The sequence below is a fragment of the Geospiza fortis genome, unplaced genomic scaffold (assembly GCF_000277835.1).
Source record: "Geospiza fortis unplaced genomic scaffold, GeoFor_1.0 scaffold274, whole genome shotgun sequence".
NCBI classification, from domain to species: Eukaryota; Metazoa; Chordata; class Aves; order Passeriformes; family Thraupidae; genus Geospiza; species Geospiza fortis.
Window position 1 is genome coordinate 472,422 of NW_005054485.1, and position 20,933 is coordinate 493,354.

Below are 20,933 nucleotides of genomic sequence, written 5' to 3' on the forward strand. Positions count from 1 at the left end.
TGGTCAGACTTTGAGAAGATAATCTGTTCTTCACAAGACTGCACTAATTTGTAGAGGTAAGGAACTGGGACACACTTTGCTCAATGGGCAGGAGATCTGCAGATGCAAATACTGGTTACATGCCATGTACCACACTAGAACCATCCTTTCTCAGAGATTTGACTGCTTAAAAGAATATTTTCTATTATAGATTTAGACTTTCATCTTCATTCATTTTAGTGCTGCAAGCCTTGACAATTTCCAGCAAATCTTCTTTGGCATATTTCTGGATTAGAAAAAAATTCAATTCCCTTCAAAAATCTATTTTCAGATTCAAACTTATTATGAATTCAAGCTCAACTCCATCTCTTATCCACACCTACCAAATGCTGTCTAAGATACTTGGCACACAAACAAGGGAGACTGAACTGGAGGAAGACAAAGAAATCGCATCTTCCAGACTGTCAAAATCTTATTTTCAAAAAGAAAATACTTTCCTTTTTACAACAGAATCCTTCATGACAGACCATGCACACAGACACCTGGGCAGGGCTTTGAATAGAGTACACCAACCCATTAGTAACTTGTAATTATTTTCTTCCTTTAGTTTCCAGAGTGAGCAAATGGTACACATTGTGAAGCAAATGGTACACAACGCTCTCTTCATGACCATTAGTTAGCTGTGTTGATTCTGACAAGATTTGTTACATTTTATTTGGAAATTAATGGGTTACATCTTTCAAACTGTTGAGTTATGAGCCCAAGCACTGACAGAAGTTTTGCTGCAATATAAATTAGATTGCATAAGAAGTAATCAAAGTTTAAATATCAGATCGTACTGAGAGACACACATCAGCATTAAAGCACACTAAATGCTGTGGTGCATATTGTAATAAGCAATAGACAGTAAAATTATGTTTACTAAGGTACTCTAATTTGCCAAAATCTTCCCTGACTGTCCATAAAATGTTGCAGCCTCCAGTTTATAGCAAATCTCATCTACAAGGAGTCAGCTGATACTACTGAGTTTCAGAAAACAACCTTTGAACAAGAAGAAAAAACACCATTCTTCTCTTCCCTTTTCTATAGGAATCAAAGTGTTCTATTTGTGGTGGTACATATTTTTTTCCAAATGTTTCTTAACAGAGAAATCACAAAACAAAAGTAACATTTCTTACCAAGCACATAGAAAATGGATTTAGAAAATTGCATATTGTTCACTCTGCTCCTGCATAAAATTTGACCTGCTGGGGTGTTGTGAAAATTCTCCTTCACATATTCTCTGCCAAGTATCAAGCTCCAGAACTTGAATTGAATGAGAATGGACAACTTTACACATGTTCTAACTTCCCTTTAACCCCTAAATTCCTAGAGGCTCTGAATAAAATATTACCAGAATAATTCACAATTAATTCCCTGTGGAAAACTCTGGACTACTCCTTAAGATTCTTTGTACAAATTCTTCATGTTCTTTTGCATGTAATACATGATGAAAGACACAGCAGGTATTCACAGGTGCTGTCTTCTTTCAGCTACATCTAACAGAAAAAATGTTTCAAAAACGGTGAGAGAGGAATGTACATTTTGGGGTCAGGAAGAACCACTTGCACTTTGTTCCTGGCTGTAAAGGGGTTGAGCCAAGAGGGACAGAATTTGATGATAAAGGCAGGAATTGTCTCACCAGTGCAAGGTCACTCAAAAATCTAGATGTGGAAACAGGGACCACATAACTGAGTGTAATGCCTCTGTCACAGCGCTGTACCTTGGGGCCATCTGCCCACTGGAGAGGGCACTGCAGAGAAAACTTATTATCCTGGGCCTCTGCTAATGATGGTGAAAAGCTTTCACCATCAAAAATGCTTCCTGGAGACAATGCTTCACTGTGGTGTGAGCTGCAGAGGAGGAGGCTTGATGCCAGTTGGCAGGAGACAGCCTGGAAATCTCAACAGAAAGGGGCATGTACCTCTCCTGTGCAACTTACCCTGGCTCACCGTGGCATCTCAACACCACTGAAATTCTCCTTTGGGAGTCACCACTGTGTCTGTGTGGTGAGAAATGAGAAGAGTCTTGGTGAGGCTGGAAGCTCTCTAAGAAAACAAACCTGGATATGAAAAGCAAATGAATGAAAATAAAACAGGTTGTGTGTTCCCAAGACAGCATGGAAGAGGCGGCTGGGAAAGAAGGCAGTACCTTCCCAATCTGCACACACACATGGCAAAAGGCAGAACCACCCAAAACATAAAATTCAGTGAAAAACTAAAAAACGAATCATTGCCGGTGATGAGGATGGGGGGGAATATCTTCAAATCCTGATTCAATTCCCAATTGGTGCAAGTCTCAAGGAAGACCAATTGCAGATGAATGGACAACTGCATCAACCACCCAAAGGATAAGTACTACAGAGCAAGTCCCTTGGGATCAGAAGGGTAAACACAACCCAAAACAGTCATCAGCCTGCAGCTGGTTGTAAAAGCTCATTTTTCTGCCCATAAACACAATGGTCCCCAAAAACTGTCAAGAAAAGATGAACTTTATAATTTTCTTTGTTTTAAAAACATTTGTAATTTGACTTTGGTACTTAACTCCCTTCTTTTGAAATTTGGGCAAGAGTGTGTGTGTGTGTGTGTGTGTGTGTGTGTGTGTGTGTGTGTGTGTGTGTGTGTGTGTGTAGGCTGGTGGTTTCTCTTTTCCTGCTTCCAGTCCACGGTTTATTTTTAGACCTAACCTTTTGTTCTGAATCAGGAGGGAATAATAAAATAAAGCAGTGAACATTTCCACAAGGCAGAAAAAGAAAAAAGAAGAAAAAAGGTGTTACAGAACACCATCTTTTGAGGTAGACACAGAGCGACCTCACCCTTCCTCAAGCCCCTAGGAGATCATCCCCATAACTTTTCCTGTGGCACTATTTTAGGTCACTCTCCCTCCCCACAGACTGCTGCAGCCCTGACCTTCAGAAGCTTTCCTCCCTGACCACATTACACTATGTTCATTGCAGGTTGTTGCAATGTGCAAAAGCCCCATAGCAGGCAGGCCGGCTTGAACTACCCCATCTAAAATCAGTTGCATGGATTGGTAAAGAGCAGAACAGCAGGTTAGAAAATCTAATTGATTAGAAAACACTGTAGTCTCAAAACATCCTTTGGTGACATAGGGAAAGGGGGAAATGTTTCGCTGAAATAACTCCAAATAAAGAAATCTGCTATACACAAAACCCACACAAGCACTTCTGTGTACAACTGATGTCATGATGTCACTGCTGACAAGTTAAGCTGTTTATATTACCCGAGGGGAAAAAAAAAACAACAGAGAGCAGGTTTTCACTTGCAAGTGGAGTTAAGCTTGTTTCCCGGAAAATATCATGGACACAACAAGTGTCTCATTTTTGCTTCCTTATTCTCTCATTTCAAAAAACATTCTTCACAAGATATTGATTCATTTACAATGCAACAGACAGAAATTTTGCAGGACAAAAATTAGAAAGCTAGACTTTGGATTGTATCAAAATTTGAGTATGCAAAACTATTCTAAATCACAATCGGCTTTGGCCTTCCAAGCTCTCCTCAGGCTCAGAAACTGCATCAAGAGCCGCTTAATGCCACATTGTTCAGAGATGGCATTGGCTCTGGAGCACTTACTCAGCATGGCTTGAAAGAAGCAACACTGGCCAGAGATGGACACAAGCACACATTGCACATGGATTGTGACTATCCAAGTCCTCCCACCTGCAAGAGCAGAAACTCTCAGTCTCAGTTCTTTCATGGAGGCACTGCCCAGATGACAAACCCAATGAGCTCATTTGCTGCTTTGCACTCGCTGACTTAAAGCCTTTACAAGTACAGGGGTTTGGCCATGACTCAGACAGTGGTTGCCAAGCTGCGCATTCTTCCTCAAACACAGCAGCTGGGAAACAGCTGCCTGAGCAGAGCATGTCAACCCATTGCTCTCCCTCCTCTCCAAAGGTTCTCCCACAGTCCTCACAGGCAATGGACACATGGGAGGATACCTGATCAAGGGCATTTCCCAGGAAATGATGTGTTGCAGGCCATAATGCAGTCCTGAAGGAGCAAAAACCTCACAGGAAGTAGTGTTCATGTCTTGCTAGTGAGCATCCTTGGATGCCAGCTTTCTCTGTTCTGCTACTGGAACAGAAAAACAATGAACTAAGCAATTCTCTAACAGAGAAAAAATCTGCCAGAGAAAACAGACTGAAATAAAGCATTTGCAAACACTTTCTCCAGCCATGTTCCCAACTACTTTCAGTTGCTTCTTGAGATAAAACAGTCCCACAAAGTCCCCAGAAATGTCTGTGTCTTTGTCCCTGGTCCTTCTAAGTTTATCCAGTTTCCTCTATCATCTGCATGCCAAAACTCTTATGGAGCCCTTACTGCCCATCAGCTGGGAAAGTTCTGTTTTAAGGCAATAAAACCTGAATTTAGCAAATACTTTTTTCTTCTCACATATAATCAAGCAAGCTGAGCAAATAGACAAGGCATGTCAAGAGGGTTATTACAGCCAGGGCCAGGAGATGGCATTTGTTTCTACACTGTGCAAAGTTCTGTCAACAGAGAGACAAAATATATTTAAAGAGAGCCAAAAGATCACTAGAAATCTTCATGCTTGTGGGGTGTTCCTCCCATGGTACAACCTGACAACTCCTGGTTCACAGTTTTCAGACACCGGAAAGACTCCAGCTCCAAGCATCTAGACACAATGAAGCTTCTGAAGAAGAATTTTCCCGTGCTTTGCAGAAATTTGATGCATATCATCCATCAGCATCTGGGTTTTACCTACAACAGAAGTAAGTTCAAAGACCCCTCTAACATTTCACTCAGATGGTTTATGTGAACTCCAGAAAGCTTTGGCAAGTACATATATTTTTACCATATGTACATAATGGCTGAAAGGATTTATTTTGTTCCAAAACAACTTTTCCACTGCTTTTTTTCCTAAGTCAGATAAGCCATGGCATGATCAAAAAGAAAAGAATATTTCTCCACAGGTAAACTCCTATTCTATGACTCTCTTGTGCATGCACAGGTTTTGCACTTTGCTTGGCTTTCTTCCTATGGTTTCAATGATTCCCAGATTCCATTTGATTAAAGCACAGAAGAGGTTAGAAACTGTCCCTTTACTTTTTTCCTAACTATTAGATGGTGCATCTTTGAAAGGGCTTATAATCCTCTTCTCCAGTTCACAGATCTCACTTGCTGGTGCATGTACCACAGCAGCTTTTCTTTATTATATCTTTTCACCTCTGCCTCACTTTCCCTTTTCTTTGTGTCACGACAATGCACAGAGCCTGCTCTACACTGCCACGTGAGCACTGCAAGAACAGCAAGCAGGTCATTCTGAATCACACACCCGATAATTCAAACCAGCACAGAGCAGGAGGGAGATGCAGAGGCGTGCCCAGCCAAGTGCAATTCTGTTTCCTGGATGTCACAGGGCCATGTCACAGGTGGAGTAATAGAAACCCATGAGCTTGACTGGCATCACAGAGGTGCCCAGGAGTGACTGTGGTTTGGCTTATTAACCCTCAGAGGTTTGGGAGTTGCAAAAGAGGAGATGCTGTCATGAAAATGCTGTGACTGTGAATTCATCTTATCAGCATCGCTAACCATTCAACATCTTTAGGGAAAGCCAGCTCTGCCATGAAAGAACACAAAAAATTACCTTGAAATCCACATATTGAGCTATGGTTTTGGGGGAGGGTTGGAGATATTGATATGTCTGTATGTGTACACTGGTCTTTTAAGGAGTATGCAGAGGACAGGAAAGATCTGTGGTGCTCTTGCAGCTCTTTTTCAATAACCTAAAAGAAAATGACTTTGTTACTGTGAGACCAACACTACTGAAAACTGAACAGAAAATTATGAAATCACTGTAATAACTTTGGAGAGGGTGGAATTCACAGCTCTACTTTTTGGAAGTTCAGAAGCCTTTATGATCTGAAGCCAAGGTTACTATTATTATATCAACAGAGAAACAATCACAAGGTGTTGAACACTAAATGCATCCCTAGGCCATAAGCTTTCCAAGGTGACAATAATTACTTTTTCCTGTCTGCAAGGCCTTTACTGTAATGAATCCTTCACTCTATTCTTCACTATATTAGTCACACCTAAAATGATAACTTTCTGCTATTACTACTGATTATTGCACTAGGCTTTTGACACGGTTCTGTGCTATGAGAAAAGTTTAACATGTGATAACTGGGGCAAGAAAGGAAAGAAAGAATGGAAACAGGAAGGTTTCACACAAGGGGTATTGTGTCCTGCGCAGAAACTGCTGGAGGCAGTCAGGAAGGCAGGAACAACTGAGGCAGTCTAGGGCAGATGGGATAAGCAGTCATGATGGCCAAAGGTGACTGTAGAAAACTACTCTGGATGCAGCTCAGCAATCAGGTAGCCAAGTTATTTCTCCCGAGCATTTTTTGCTTGTATACTGGGAGAGAATTAGCTACACAAAAAGAAGCTTGCACTACCATGGATCATTTTTTCTATCTGCCAGAATAGTTTGGCACCCATGAAACACCACGACAACCAGGGATAAATATCCATACCACTGTGAGTCTGTCATCAATTCTCCTCTGCTGTAGCAACTGACTTTGATTTGAAAATTAACAAACATGACCTGATTTTTTTTATGTTGCTACTTCTTTTATTTATATTTATTATTATTTTATTTGTAAATCATTAACAAGGAGATGGAAATTCTTCTCATTTCTCCACTTCAGCCAAAAATCAGAATGGAGATACCTGTGTGCACTTCCCAAAAAGCAACATTCTGTCAGTTCTCCCATTATCCCTGAACGTCTTTTTATTCCTCACCTAACTTCCTTCACACAACTTTTGTCTTCACTCTTCTGCCACTCATGGCAGAGAGTTGAAAGCTTCTCTGTTCCTTTTTGTCCAGAGCTCTAAAGGACAATGAAGGCCCTATGTGGTCACCTCTCCCTCTGCTTTTCTTGCCAGCATATTCTTGGGCAAATCTATATTTATCTGACCTGATTAACATGTCCAGACTCTGCTGCTGACTGGGAAACTCTCTAGAGACAACCAGGTCACCATAAGCCAGAGCCATGAGACCTGGGGAGTCACAGGCCTGCAAACATTCTGTCTATATTTGGCAAATTCACAGAGTCTTCTAATCAACAGAGCTTGGAGGCACATGGATAAACTGCAGGCACTAAGAACAGGTCACAATCATGTTTGTGAAGGAAAAATGTGCTTTACTAATTTATTTGTGCTCTTGGGATGGCCTGGCAAACATGCCAACTTGAAACAGTTCTGATGGCTTTCAACACAGCCCTCAAGAGATACAGCTGTACCATGGGATGGCAGGCTAAAGCCCTCCTATAAATGGTTAAAGGAGAAAAGATAAAGAACAGGAGAAAGTGGGGGTTTATTTCAGCAGAGGAAAATCTCGAGAGAGGTGTGTATCTGTCACCTTTGCTGTTCAACACAGTCTCAAATAAGCTTGTAAAAGGTCAGAAGAGAAGCAGGGAGGGCAGAAACTTCACTAACCTAATCACAGTTATCCAGACAAGAGCTGACTTTGCATATGTATCTGGTAATATCAAGTGACTTGACAATAAAAGAGCAGATTAAATTCTATGTGGGTAAGCATAAAATTATGCACATGGGTGGGGAAAATACTGCTATCAACTTAATATATAAAATGATGGTACCTGAGCTAATAGTTATCCCTCAGGAATTGTATCTTAGTCAATAATACACCAAAAACACCAGTTCTGTACCCAGCAGTAGTCAAGATTTTCACATTCTCAGATTTATTACACAAGTAGTGGAAGACACTATAGAGAACATAATTATTATCTTCCCTTATAGGTGAATAAATCCTGAGTTCCCTGCACAGGTTGCCATGACAGCTCACTGGAACTATAGACCTGTAGTTAGGTACGTATGTAACTACATAACTCTAGTCCAGATATAAACCACAACTTGCTTCCCTGATCTGTTAACTATCATCGTTGAATTTATTCCTTATGCACCAGCACAGCACAGCATCTTGGAGACAGCAGTACAGGACATGAAGGAAGTAGAATTAATACCTGAAGGAAGGAGGTGTTTCCAGGTTAAATAACTCTCGGTGACTGTGGTCACTCTTTGCAGCCTATATGCAAACCTATCTAATTATAGGTTATAAAGCCTAGCATGCTGGAATAGTTGCATCTTACAAAATCAATAATGTCAAAAGGTGGACATAATTAAAAACAATATAATTATAATCCTGCCAAGAGCTGGCTCTGGCAACACTGTAGGAAACAAACCAGAACAGAGCTGCTCCAGTGGGTTCATCAACATCCTAGCTAAGCTATAGCCAATTTCTAAGTTTTGCTACTGCTCCAATAAAGTAATGCTATTTTCCTCTTACCTATACTTTTCTCTAAAGAAAAAAAGTGCATTCCCATATAACCTCAAAATTCACAGTTCCCATGTGTTAAAGGTAACTTCTGTTGCATGATCATAAACCAAAATATCTTCCCCCTTGCTATGCACCCCATTTTCACTAGAAGTTTCAAAGTTCTACACTTAGATTGTTTCAGTTTGTGGCCAGAGACAGGCTTAAAGCAGAAGTGGATGCTGTGAGCAGCTGAGGTCCTAAGGCGTCTCTCTGTCTCTTATTTCCATTTTCAGGTGCACTTTAAGCTGCCTTGTGTTAGCAGTGATGGACCAATCACAGCACATATCATAGCATGACAGAGGCTGAAATCTTGACTTTAGCTGAACTAGGAAAATTGCCTTTTCTCCCTCTCAGAGTTTCTACTTTCCCAAGGTGGGAGGGAAGCACATTCAAGCAGATGTCATGAGTGTGATGGCAAATCAAATTCAGTTATCAGAAAGAAGAATCAGAAGCCTGAAATGGCCAATCTTCTGAAGCACCCTGCAGAGTTATCGGTGAAATGTGTAGCTATTTGCCCTCATCCATAAAGTGCCCTGAACACACACTGTGCAGTGAATCTGAGATTGCTGCATTAGGGTCCTTGTCAAGAAGGGAAGAATAGTTTCTTGGTTTTGCTAAATAAAATTCTTCCTTGTTGGCATGGCTATCAAGATTTCCAAGTAGCTTTCTCTCCACCTGTCCCTGCACAGCTCCAGGAGAGCCATCCCAGGCAGCCCTCTCCAACTTCATGGCCTCAGGAATCTCACACATGCAGATCAGAACTGCTGGTGACTAACCAAAATGTTTGCAAGAGGGATCATACAGTTTGTACCTCCAACTGCTGGGCTGCTTACTGAGTATCACTCTAGGTTACTTTGCTGTTAACTCTTCTTTTGAAGAGTGTTCAATCTGTTACCTAACGAGGCAGAGAAGCTGGCAGGCAGGCCTTGGGACAGGTCCTCAGAAACCTCTTCCTAGCCTCTAGCTCAGACCTGATCCTGCAGACCTAAGGAATAACAATGGCAGACATGTGTCCATCAGGTGGAAATGGCTGCTTCTGTAGAAGATGTTAATTAACATCCTACAACAGCAACATCAGCAGCATGTGGGGGAGGAGGGAGCCAAAGGGAAGGTGAAATTTAAAGCCAGCCAGAGCTCAGTGGAGCATTAGTGTCCAAATCTTTGTCTGCCAGCCTGCAGGCGTTGGAGAGATTTCATTCTGCACCATGCCAAAGGGATACAATTTATTTGTGACAAAGGTTCTGTGGAGGATGTTCCTCCCCAGCTCTCCCCAGGTATTTTCGATCCCCTCTGGTATGAATGATATGAAAACAACCTTCCTGGTTTGTGCTGGCGTGTTCCAGATTGCTGCAGGTTTGGCTACACTGCTCAGCCAAGTCAAACATGAATTGTTCTCCTAGTCAAAAGCTGTGTTGGGATTTCAGATGCCGTAAGACAAGGATCCATCAAGCAATAACTAAAAAGTGTGAAATACAATATTTCACTTAGAGCCATGCTACATGATTGGACTCAATCTGTAAAATCATAGTACTATTCAAGGGAACTTGCATCCAGGTGTGTTACAGGGGTATCACTTCCCCATAATTTTTATAATTAGTCTGTCATAGCAGTGCTCTCTCTTCCCCCAGCAGAGAGCTGTCAGGAGTCCCACACTTATCCCCCATTTAATCCTGACTATGACCAAATCTTTTACTCATTTCTCTTGTGAGAGAACAAGGCTCCAAACAAAAGAACTCAAAACTCTTCTTCTTTACTCATACTACCTAGTACAGTAAACTCTGTAAGCAGTGATTGTGTCTGTCCCAAAATATTCTGACAATCAAAAACTGAAATGATTTGTTCTTCCCATCTCTGAGCTTCTTTTTTTGTCTCTTGTCCAGGTAGAAATGAAGACGATGTGAGGATCCCATCCACTCTATTGCAAATTCCATAGAAGAACACTGAAGAGAAGCACTATTCCTAACCAGAGAGAAAAATCTTACCTGTAAATCCATGAACAATATTTTAGAGTCCAGTGTAACTTTTCTTAAACAAAACCAGGTATTTTTATCCATTTCTTACAGCCTGGAAGTACAATAAAAACTATCTATTCTGATTCTCAGTCCTTCTAAGGTATATTACAGCAATAAATCATAGAGAAATAAGAAGTGCAAGTATCAAAATATGCAGTGGTACTTTCCCCTGTACTAAATCACCAGCTTGACTTCCTTGGTCTTGATAGGCTAAACAGTTTAATTAAAAAAGAACATACTTATCAGACCACTTGCAGAAAACTCATTTTACCATTAATTTTAAGATAGAAACTGTCTCTCCTGGGGCAACTGTAATTCTCTTTTTTGACCTGATGTGTGGAGCTAGACTAAGCAAAGCGAAGGTATAAAGGAGTCAGACTAAAGAAGATAGCTGGGAAACATGCAGTGACATACTCATTAATAAAGGAATAGACAATGGCTTGGTGGATACACAACCAGGAAAATAAACCTAGATTAATAAACTTTATTCTGAATTGAATTAAGAGGTATTACAACATATCCCATATCATTATGCAAAATAGATGTTTCTTGACTATATTGACCACTAAGAGTGGTTTTGCCTTTTCCTTTTTTATTATCCACCCAAATTCCATTACTGCAGTTTGACTTTCAGGCTGTGGCCTCCAAAATTGAGTAATGGAATTTAAGTGAGGGGCAAAGGCATTGATCGGTGCCAAAGTAGTTTTGCTAATGTACTTTGGGCAATCCTGCCAGCTGCACTGGCTCGTGGCCTTAGCCAAGGGCACCAGAGCGTCCAGTTGCCCTCACAGGGCCTCGATCTTCCCTGTCAACAGCTTCATGCTCGCTCTTCACAGTGGGAAGGGGCTGGTCTGGCGTGTCAAAATGCCAAGAAAATACCTTGATTTTGTCAAAAGTAAATTTTATGGTAGCCCAGTGAGGTTGTTGGGGATGGGTGGTGCAGCACAGGCACAGAATCACAGAACTGATTAGGTTGGAAAAGACCATCTCTGAGATCATCAAGCCCAACCTTTTGACCAATCAAAACTGTTTTGACTGGGTGCCACATCCAGTTTTAGCTCAAACACCTCCAGAGATGGTGATTGCACCACCTTCCTGGGCAGTCCATTCTAATGTCGAATCACCCTTTCTATGAAGAGACTCCTCCTAATGTCCAAACCTAAACATCCACTGGTGCAGCTTAAGATTATAACCTCTTGTCCAGTCACTAGTTGCCTGGGAGAAGAGGCTGGTCCCCACCTGGCTACAGCCTCTTTTCAGGGTGTTGTAGAGAGTGATAAGGTCGGGCCTAAGCCTCTTTTTCTCCAGGTAAAACACACACAGCTCCCTCAGATTCTCCTTGTAAGACCTGTGGCTCAGACCCCTCACCAGCCCTGGTCTCACTTGAGAGAGGAACCTTGTGAGAAAGCAATCCTGTTCCAGCACTGAGGGGAAAGTCTAACACCACAGGTTTCCCCAGGACCAGATATAGCAATTCCTGTATAAAAATATGCCTAGACCAGAAATATTAAAAGCCTCATGCACTGAAAAGGCATTAGCCAAAGTAGGTTATTTGGGAGCAAAAGGTTAAATCTGAGTCACTGCACTACCATTACACATGTATTTAATTAAATACAGAACTCTCCCAAGAGGAGATATGAGTATTCTCACAAGAACTCTATGAGATGGATATGTAGAAAGAAACATTGAAGATTTTTGACATAACTAAAAGCTAAATGATAAACTTTCTCTTTTGGATCACCTTTTTGCTTAATAAAAGATGTTTTATTTAGTAAAAAAGTGATCCAAAATAGATGAATCATTTTTTGAAACATCAATATATTACTCAGAAATGCTTATATATTTTAGTTTGTCTAAATTTATAAAACAGCTACAGACTGCCAAAAGAATTATATATTTACTACTACAGCTCTGCTAGGAGATCCTCAGTAGCAGTTTATATTGGCAGGTCGGGGAATGTGGAAGAAATATTAACACTGAAAATGTTTGGGTGGTGAGCTAGCTGTTTCAGCTGCCTCCCTAAAAGAAATCTAACACAAATTTTTGTTCAAATAACCCATGACAATACTACAGCAGATTTGAATGAATTAAATTACCTAGAAACCAAGATCAGAAAAAGCTGTTCATGACAGCACCTCAGTCTTCAAGACTGCTTTACCTTTCTACTTCTACCTACCTAGAGAGCAATGCTAACCAGTCTTGACAGGGTCACAAGAGAAAACCACCAGCAGTGTCCATGCACATACTCCTCTCCCAGGTCACTGCTGTTAGAGGCTCTGACTGATGCACCCCTAAATCTTTGCAGCCACAGTGTGAAAAACGCAGACAGTCAGCATGGAATAAGGATGCAAATCTCTGCCATGGCAGAGGAGGAGTTTTACTCAGTTTTTCACCAGCCTGCACCTTCCCACTGGCCAGGCCCCAGAGCTCTGCATGGTGACATTGGCACACGATGGCACCATGCTGCTGGGTAACTGCACAGACACTCAAATCAAGGAACTGTTTCCTTCTGAAAACCTAAGGGAGATGCATATCAGTCAGTTTATCAAAGCATGGCATTACCTAGAGCTTATTTGTACAAACGACAAGGCAAGGAGAAAAAAGGAAAAGGACATTTTTTCTACAATGTAGTGAATTTGAATCAGTTCCAAAAGTTGCTGCTGTAAATTTAGTCTCAGAGAAATACAGCTGATGACTCCAAAGTTCAAATGCTGCACAATGGCCAACCTGCTGGTGTCCTCCTTCTAGCAGACAAGTGTCAGTTCTTTGCCATTAAGCTACAGGAAGAGACCAAACAGCAGTACACTGAGGCAACTATGGACATCAATTTTTGGTGTTTGATCACTTTTGAAAATGCTAAGGTTTACATCAGTGGCCCACAAGAGGAGAAGCTGTGAAATAAATGCTTTCCAGGGCAGAGAGACTCTTCCTCTTCTCTCTCAGAAGGAAACACATCTTCTAAGAGTTAAATCAGTGTCTTATGCCTTGAAAATTTTCAGGTGCTCTCTTTTGTCTCACAGGTAATAGTACTGAACAGCAGCACCACCAGATCACCATGCAAAACATGAGACATGTCTTTAATTTTGCAGGTGGCAATCTCTCAGTAGCATTTCTGATTTTTTTTTTCAAAGAAGAAAAGGCTTTCCAGAAGACATGTGATGCCTTAAGAGAACAGCCTGGGCTTGTATGTCTTCTCTGTGTTATACCTTCTGAAACATTAAAAGACATAGGCATTGCAAGAAGGAACCTGCTGAATTATCTGTGTTCTAGTAGAGGGTCTGAAGGGCAAGAAGCAAAGCAACCAGTGATTCTTTATTTCTGCCATTACATGTCTTTGCTTGAACAAAGGTGACCCCTGCAGAGGGTTCAGAGTGATGTGGTGACACATAAAGGTTACTCACAGCCTTGGTGGTCTGGTCAGACACTCCATCCCACTGTCCCACCCGATTATCCATCTCCTTGTGAATTTGCCTTTCTGGGAGCTGCAGAGCAGGCTTGACTCCTCATTCCTTTCAAACACTGCCACTTCCCGGTTTAACTGAACCACTGCAGTTCTTCACTTATAAGGAAAGCTGGGATGTGGACTAGACATGCCATAGAAAGGAATTGCTCCAGGAATATCTTGCATTACTGTAAGACGTTGAAGTCCTAGATTGCAGCAGGAGGAAGTCTGATAAAGTTTGTTCGTATCTTGAGGAAAATTTCAGTAACTCTTTTGGGACCAGTTAGACTGGTCTCAAATCTTCCATTTACTTGTCCTAACTAAATCTGCAGAGCAGCCACCAAGCTACAGTATGCTTCAAATGTCCCCTGCTAGCTCCCTGGAACAGATGGGAGACTTTGTACTCTCAAAAAGCATTACCCGATTAGCCCCCTGAATTTTATGCATTTCTACTATCTTCTCTTCATTTCAAATATTCCTTTGGAAAGTTAAATAAAATTTGCAACTATGAAATACACAGGAATTTCTGCTGTTTTCCCATAGCCGAGTTTATTGCAGACATCTCAAATGGAAGTTTCTTAGGGCCAACAGTTAATTTGCTTCAGATATTAGCTATGAAATCTCACAGAATCCTGCAGTCCTCAAGTGTCTCTCTAAGGCACGCAATGGTCAGCTGCAGGCTTAAAAAAGAAACATTTGAATATGAAGAGACACTATGAATATTTAATCACTTGCACACATTGCTTTTTATGGTACCACAAATATTTGGAGAACATCATCTCTGTCTTTCTCCAAATGTAAGACAGGTGGTGCTAATGAAACTGCAGTGGGTGGGTTTTAAAAATACCTCCCTGCAGAGATTTTTAGGAGTGGTTGGATGTGACTCTCATGCAGCTTTCCTCCAGTACTATTTATAACCAGCCCAGCCATCTGAGGTGCCCTTGAAATATTTCATTATGTCAGCATATAATATTCTGCATACACTGCTGGTTCCCTCTGGCGCAAAGCAGTTGAAAGAATTGTTCTGCAAACAGGAGCCTTAGGTTATGTTCCAGAAAGCAGATGAAAGCCTGGAAGGACCTCCAAAATGATCCAGACCTCCAGGACTAACCTGACTTAGACTCACAATCTGTTTCTATTGCAAACCTGGAAAGGTCATCTTTACCAAAGTACTTCCAAACTTACTGCCAAGCGCACCGAGAGAGCTCTGCTTGTCCTGTCCCCAGGCCCCGTCATTTTGTCCAGTAGTCCAATACTTTTATCAGTGAGCTAAATCTATTAAAGTACCTTCACGCCCACAGACTGCACATAAAAATCATGGCTGGATGAGGGAAGTTTTACAAAATGGTTAGAGAAAAGCAAGGCTGACCAGGATGAAGAGAAGACATCAAATAGCACATTAAACTAAACTCAGCTTTTTTTGCACTCCCTGGACTAAGATGTGCTCAGCAGAAACTGCAATTAGCTCAAGAAAATAGACTTTTGAAAGCGCGAGTATAGACGTACCCCTAAAATGTAAGCCAGGAGGAGGCATAGCATAAAATAAGCCATTACTTTAAGTGCTCTGTAAATGTCAGTCCTCCTTTGTGCAACATTTCACAACAGCCCACCTCTGACTGTGACCCCACTTCCAGCCTGTCTAGAAAGCCTATTGCTTTGAAAAGCCATCAGGTAGATGCCACACTGCTGTTAGTGCACTCAAAGCCTGTGGGCAGCTCAGCTTGTACTTTACTTTGCCAGCTATAATCCTTTATTCTTGCCCTGAAGATATATATTCCATCCCCAGCAAGGCTGAACACACGAGGAGAGGAATCTGTGCGAAGCACGTACAAAACCTCATGATGATCACCTACACAGGCTTTCCAGGAAGAATGTTTTTTCCTGCAAAGGTGAGCACTGCCACCACAGTGCAAGATATGGGATGTTGTGGCATGGCCGCTTTTCTGTTCACAGTTTTGTTTTATGTAAGTTTAGTGTTCAGGTTATATTTTAATGTTCATGTTATTTACAGTTGGTTCACTCCATGTTCCCCCTATGTTTCTGTTATAATGGTTCCGCCTGAGCTCCCTTTTCCCGCCACTGCCCTGTCTCTCTCCCTGGTTGCTCAGAGACTGCCCCAACCCCCTAAGTCAATCATTTGTCCCCTCCCTTGTATCTATGGTTTCTCCCTTGTCCCCTCCTTGGTTTCCCTGGTAACCTCTCTTCCCACACCCTCTCCCTAGAACCTTCTACACTGGGCAGGGAGTGATTGGATCAGGAGTGGTTTCCCCTCCCCAACAATTCCCCCATTTGTTGTCTCATTGTATCAATCATCCTATTATGTTCTGTGACTGGCCAGGGGGTGGGTTGCTCCTCCCTTCTGATATCATTTATAAGTTCTGTTCGCCTCGTCCCTCTGGACAGTTCTTGCAGCCTTCCTCTCGCCTCAGTAAATCTCAACCTGCTGGGGAGAACTGTCTGCCTCCTTTGCCTCTCTTTGTGCCTGCGCTTCGTTGCTGCCGCTGTCTGCCTTGCCTCTCAAGGTGCTGCATTCCCTGCCACGCTGCGAGGGAGAGCGCCTTAGGCAACTGTCCCCCCCGCCTGCCTCCTGCCTGGAGCCAGGGCTGAGTGGCCACACAGTTGTCAGACACAGGCTCTTGGCGTGCCTCCTGTGGAGCAAGCCGGGCTCAGACTTCTGCACGGCAACAATGGGAAGTATTAAACATAGGCATGCTTGATAGTATTAAAAGTAATAGGCTGCTTCTTCTCTTCTACAAAGTAATGGTGGGCTTTAAAGAGAGTTTATTCACAGTGCCTTGGAAAATTCATAAACACACAAAGTCTGCCTGCAGCTGAGCTGAGATGTGCCTCATTGTCCTTTAAGGATAGCTTGCAGCACCGGGCATCCTGTCCAGTGTCTCCAAAAAGAAAAGTGAGCAAGATCTGCAACCAGCTCTTGTCTACTACCCCTCCTGCCACTCTGCATGCCCACAGCAGCAAAACTGAATAACTTTTGCACCAGGATGATTTATTTTTAGCCTTCATCTAATTCTGACACAGGGACAATGTCAGGAAAATCAAGGACTCTTGAGGAGCCTTGTTCGGTCCCTCTGAGGGCTGTCCCAGGAGAACCATCAGCCCAATGTTCAGGTGTCATACCCACCCTCATTCAGGAGCAGCTCTCCAGATCAGGTGTCTGAGGGGGTTTGCTGCTTAGGGCTATGAGATGTTTTATGAAATGCAGGGGAAAAGCAGTTCTGGATGGCACAGGACTGCATACCATTATTATGGGGCAGAATCAAAGGCAGGAAAAGGTAGAGGCTTAGGTGAGTGGAGGCATGAAGAAACCCATAGGAAAACAGAGCTGTAAAGGGATTTACAAGGACTAGGTTTGTGTAAATAGTCAGCTCGTCAGTACCTATGTCTTACTGTGGCGTGTACCTACCTGGTGTGCATCTGTCTCATCTTTCACAGTGAACTCCTTTCCACCCCCTTCCTGCATGAGAGGCACTCAGTTATGGTGCAGATGTCTGGAGGATGGTGAGTGATATGTATGTGATGGTCGGTACCAGGAACTGGAATGGAGCTGTGCCCTCCAAGGCATGTATGTCCAAACAAAAGCAACTGGGGAGACTGGGATTTGGTGTCCAGCTATCGGACGGACTGGGGACTGAATCCAGTCCACCTTGTACTGAGTAAATGCTTTCTGTGACTGACTACAGCTGAAGCTCAGAGGCCCCAGCATACACACACACACACACAAGCACGTGCAGTCCACATGTTCTGCTGCTGGTGCCAGTTCTGAGCTTTTGTTTTGTCTTTGGTTTCTAGACAAAAGTGCCTTTTTCTTCCCTCAAAACTTTGCTCTTCCCTAACAAATGCAGTTTTTGAGCTGTGTGCTGTTCAGCACTTGGTTTTTTTAATGTTATGCGTGGCTTTGGCTGCTTTGAAACAATCTGCAAATGGCTAGCAAGGAACACAGTTTTCAAATAGACCCATTGCACAGTAAGACAAAAAACAGATGCATGAGTGTCAAGGAATGCCCATCTAACTCAGCTTTCATGTCTATTATCAAGAAGTTGGGTTTATACACAGTGGAGAATAAAACCAAGAGGCTTCCTGAATTACAATTTTAATGTTAAAAGAGATGTGTTAGCATACAGCCCAGGGTACAGTAACAAAGTCAGCTGTCCCTAGTGTATCATATTACCTGCAGCCATCATCTACCCCATCCACTCCTCTGAGATCTGCAGATCTCTAGACCCTGTAGTTACAAGGGGATTTCTAACTGTTTCTATGCTGCAATTCAGAGAATGGATCCACCATTGCCTTGGCCCAATTGTTTGCTTCGAGGGTGGTCAGCTGAGCAGTCCAACACTTCCCTTCTACCATTAATAATCACTGAATGAACCAGACCAAAAAAACACTTGGAAAGGTGCTGCCACAGTGTGATACAAGATGCCCTAAAGTGAAACAAAAGAAGTAAGGGAAAACCAAGTAAAGAGCTCTTTGATAAAGAAGGATAAACTGCAGCAAAATCAGGAAAATCCAGTTGTAAAATAAACAGAACCGTTTCTGGACTCCAAGACCAAGACTTACAGAAGTGGAATGAGCAAAGAGCCTGAACATGGTATAAACCTTTGAGGACTTGGAATGCCAAGTTGTGCCTGCTTTCATGTTGAAATCTTGCAGACATGTGCTCTTATAGCTCCTGTGAGCACCTGCCAGCAGATGGGTGGGATCTAGCTGACATTGGCTCTGGATCAGTTTAAAACAGCTGCATGTATCTCTGATAAAACTGATCTGTGGGAGGGCAGATGGATGATAGGTGGACAATTGACTTCCCAGTTAATGACTGCACCCTAGCTGTCACTTTGATGGTGTGGCACACCCATTCCCTCAAATATATACCTTCTTTTCCCTGAGGCTGGCTGGCTGGCTGGTAGCTGTCCATAAAGCTACATGCTTGTCTTTGGATACCCCTCTTGTTACTTCCAGGGCTTACCTCTCCCACTGGCTGTTTGACCACCTCAGAGGTGGTCAAATGGCCCTGGAAGACCCCAGGACAGTTTCTTCCCCCCTAGCTGTGACTGGCCATCTCAGAGCCTCCTTTCTAACCAAGGACCTGACTCCCTCACAGCCACAGGACTCAGTAAAGGCCTTCATGCACAGCTTCTGCACTGGGGCTGCTGGGTCACCAGGAAGTGTGCAGGGACACCAGCCCAGCACTTCCAACACGCAACAAGACATTAAGTGGTATGTGACACAAAATCCAAAGCAACCTCATGTACTGAAACAGGCATCTCCCGCCTTATCTCTCTTTTCCATTGTGTCTTTTTCCAATTACTTTGCGCCCAGAAGTTTATAGACTCCTCAGACATCCCAAGTAACCCCTGTGAAGGCTGTATTTTTTCCGTTGTATAGGCACAGACTTCACTGTTTCACAGTCAGCTCACCCTTCCTGACGACCTTCAAAATCTCCTGCAGAATTCCAATATTTTCTTTGACTTTAAATTAAGTCTATCATCAATTATGTAACAGTGGCTGTCCTTTCAGATCCACAGCCACAATAATTACGTTTTGTATGTTCCAGGCACTTAGTGTTAGTTTACACAGTTCTTACCTCTTCCATGAATTATGGATAATGATTGATTAGTAATAAAATCAGCCTTCTCTCCAATTACAGCACAAAATCCAGAAAACGGTAGACAATTTTTCTGCCTGCAGAACCTAATATTAAGAGAAAGGCTACAAAAAGTGCTTCATCGTTATGTCTGCGTGCCAAAATCTCTTCTGAACACCTGAAAACTATGTGCAGGATGGATTGTGAACAGCCCAGCTTGAGATCCATAAAAAGGAAGGCAAAACCTGTGCAAAATGTGGAGAAGAAAGAGAAGGGCAGAATCTCTGACCTTTGCCTTCCCTCACCCACCACCGCCTGCTGTGAGACACCCCAGGGCCTCTGGGATCTGATGCTGCCAGCTCGAGGAGAACCCTCCGATCCTTCTTCCTTGGATCCAAGTCACAAGTGAGCTGTGGAAACCCCCCATCTCACTCCTCCTGCCTTCTGTGGTGAGAGCTTGACCACAGGGATCAGGCACCATGCCTGCATTTCAGGGGAATGGTGCCTGCTTTCCACCTAAGCTGCTCCTGAGATTGGAGAAGGCAGATAAGACACTTCAAATGGCAAAAAATAACAAAAAAAAAAAGCCCAAAATGCTTCACCCCGACGTGGTATCAGTGACAAAAAAAGGTAGCAACAGTGTGGTGGTAAGTAATACTGTACTTTTTAAAGTAACCTTAGCTTTATCTAACTTTTCTCTACTTTTCTTTCTCCTTGCCTGTTTTACTGTTAAATAAAATACATCAAAATTTTTGGTATCATTGTTTAACCTCATTTTGGTTTTATTCTTGTTTCTGGGAATAACTGAACCTTTGAGTTCATCCTGCTTTATTCACAGAGAGTTTTCTTTGCTCCTCCATGGTTGGGGTGGACTGTAACAGCACCAACAGAACTGGCTCCTGCTCCCAGCATGAAGCAGGAAGCTGAACTATCACCTGCACCACCTACAACACGATGTGCAACATCAAATGGGCCACACAGATCAGAGTAACTGAACAGGGAAAGAGGCCTTGTCATATCCAGCAGGAACAGCTCCCACACTGCAGCAACAAAGGCAGTCAACCCACCAAAGCCAATGAAGCAAGAGGATGAAGCCCAAGGCAAGTTGAAAGCATATTTTCTTAAGAAGGACCCTCAGAGATCAGACAAACAGTACCAAGATGCCAATCAGCTATGAAAATGCTGAAGGTGGGACCTATCTACTATCTCAGATCTGAGAACTTTCCTGAAGGCAATGTGAGGTACACCAGGTGCCCATCACAGCCCTGAGAACAACTCTTTGCAGCTGCTTAGCCTCCAGCCATTCTGATTAAAACTAGCAAAGTTGCTTGTGAGAGCTTCTGAGCCTGAATAGACAACCTTGTCTGTAAAGGATACTCTAATCTCAAAAAGCTCTTGCAGAGGGAAATGGTGAAGCAGTCCCTGTCATATCAGAATGCACAGACATGGGACTGCTTATTTCCTAGGGAAA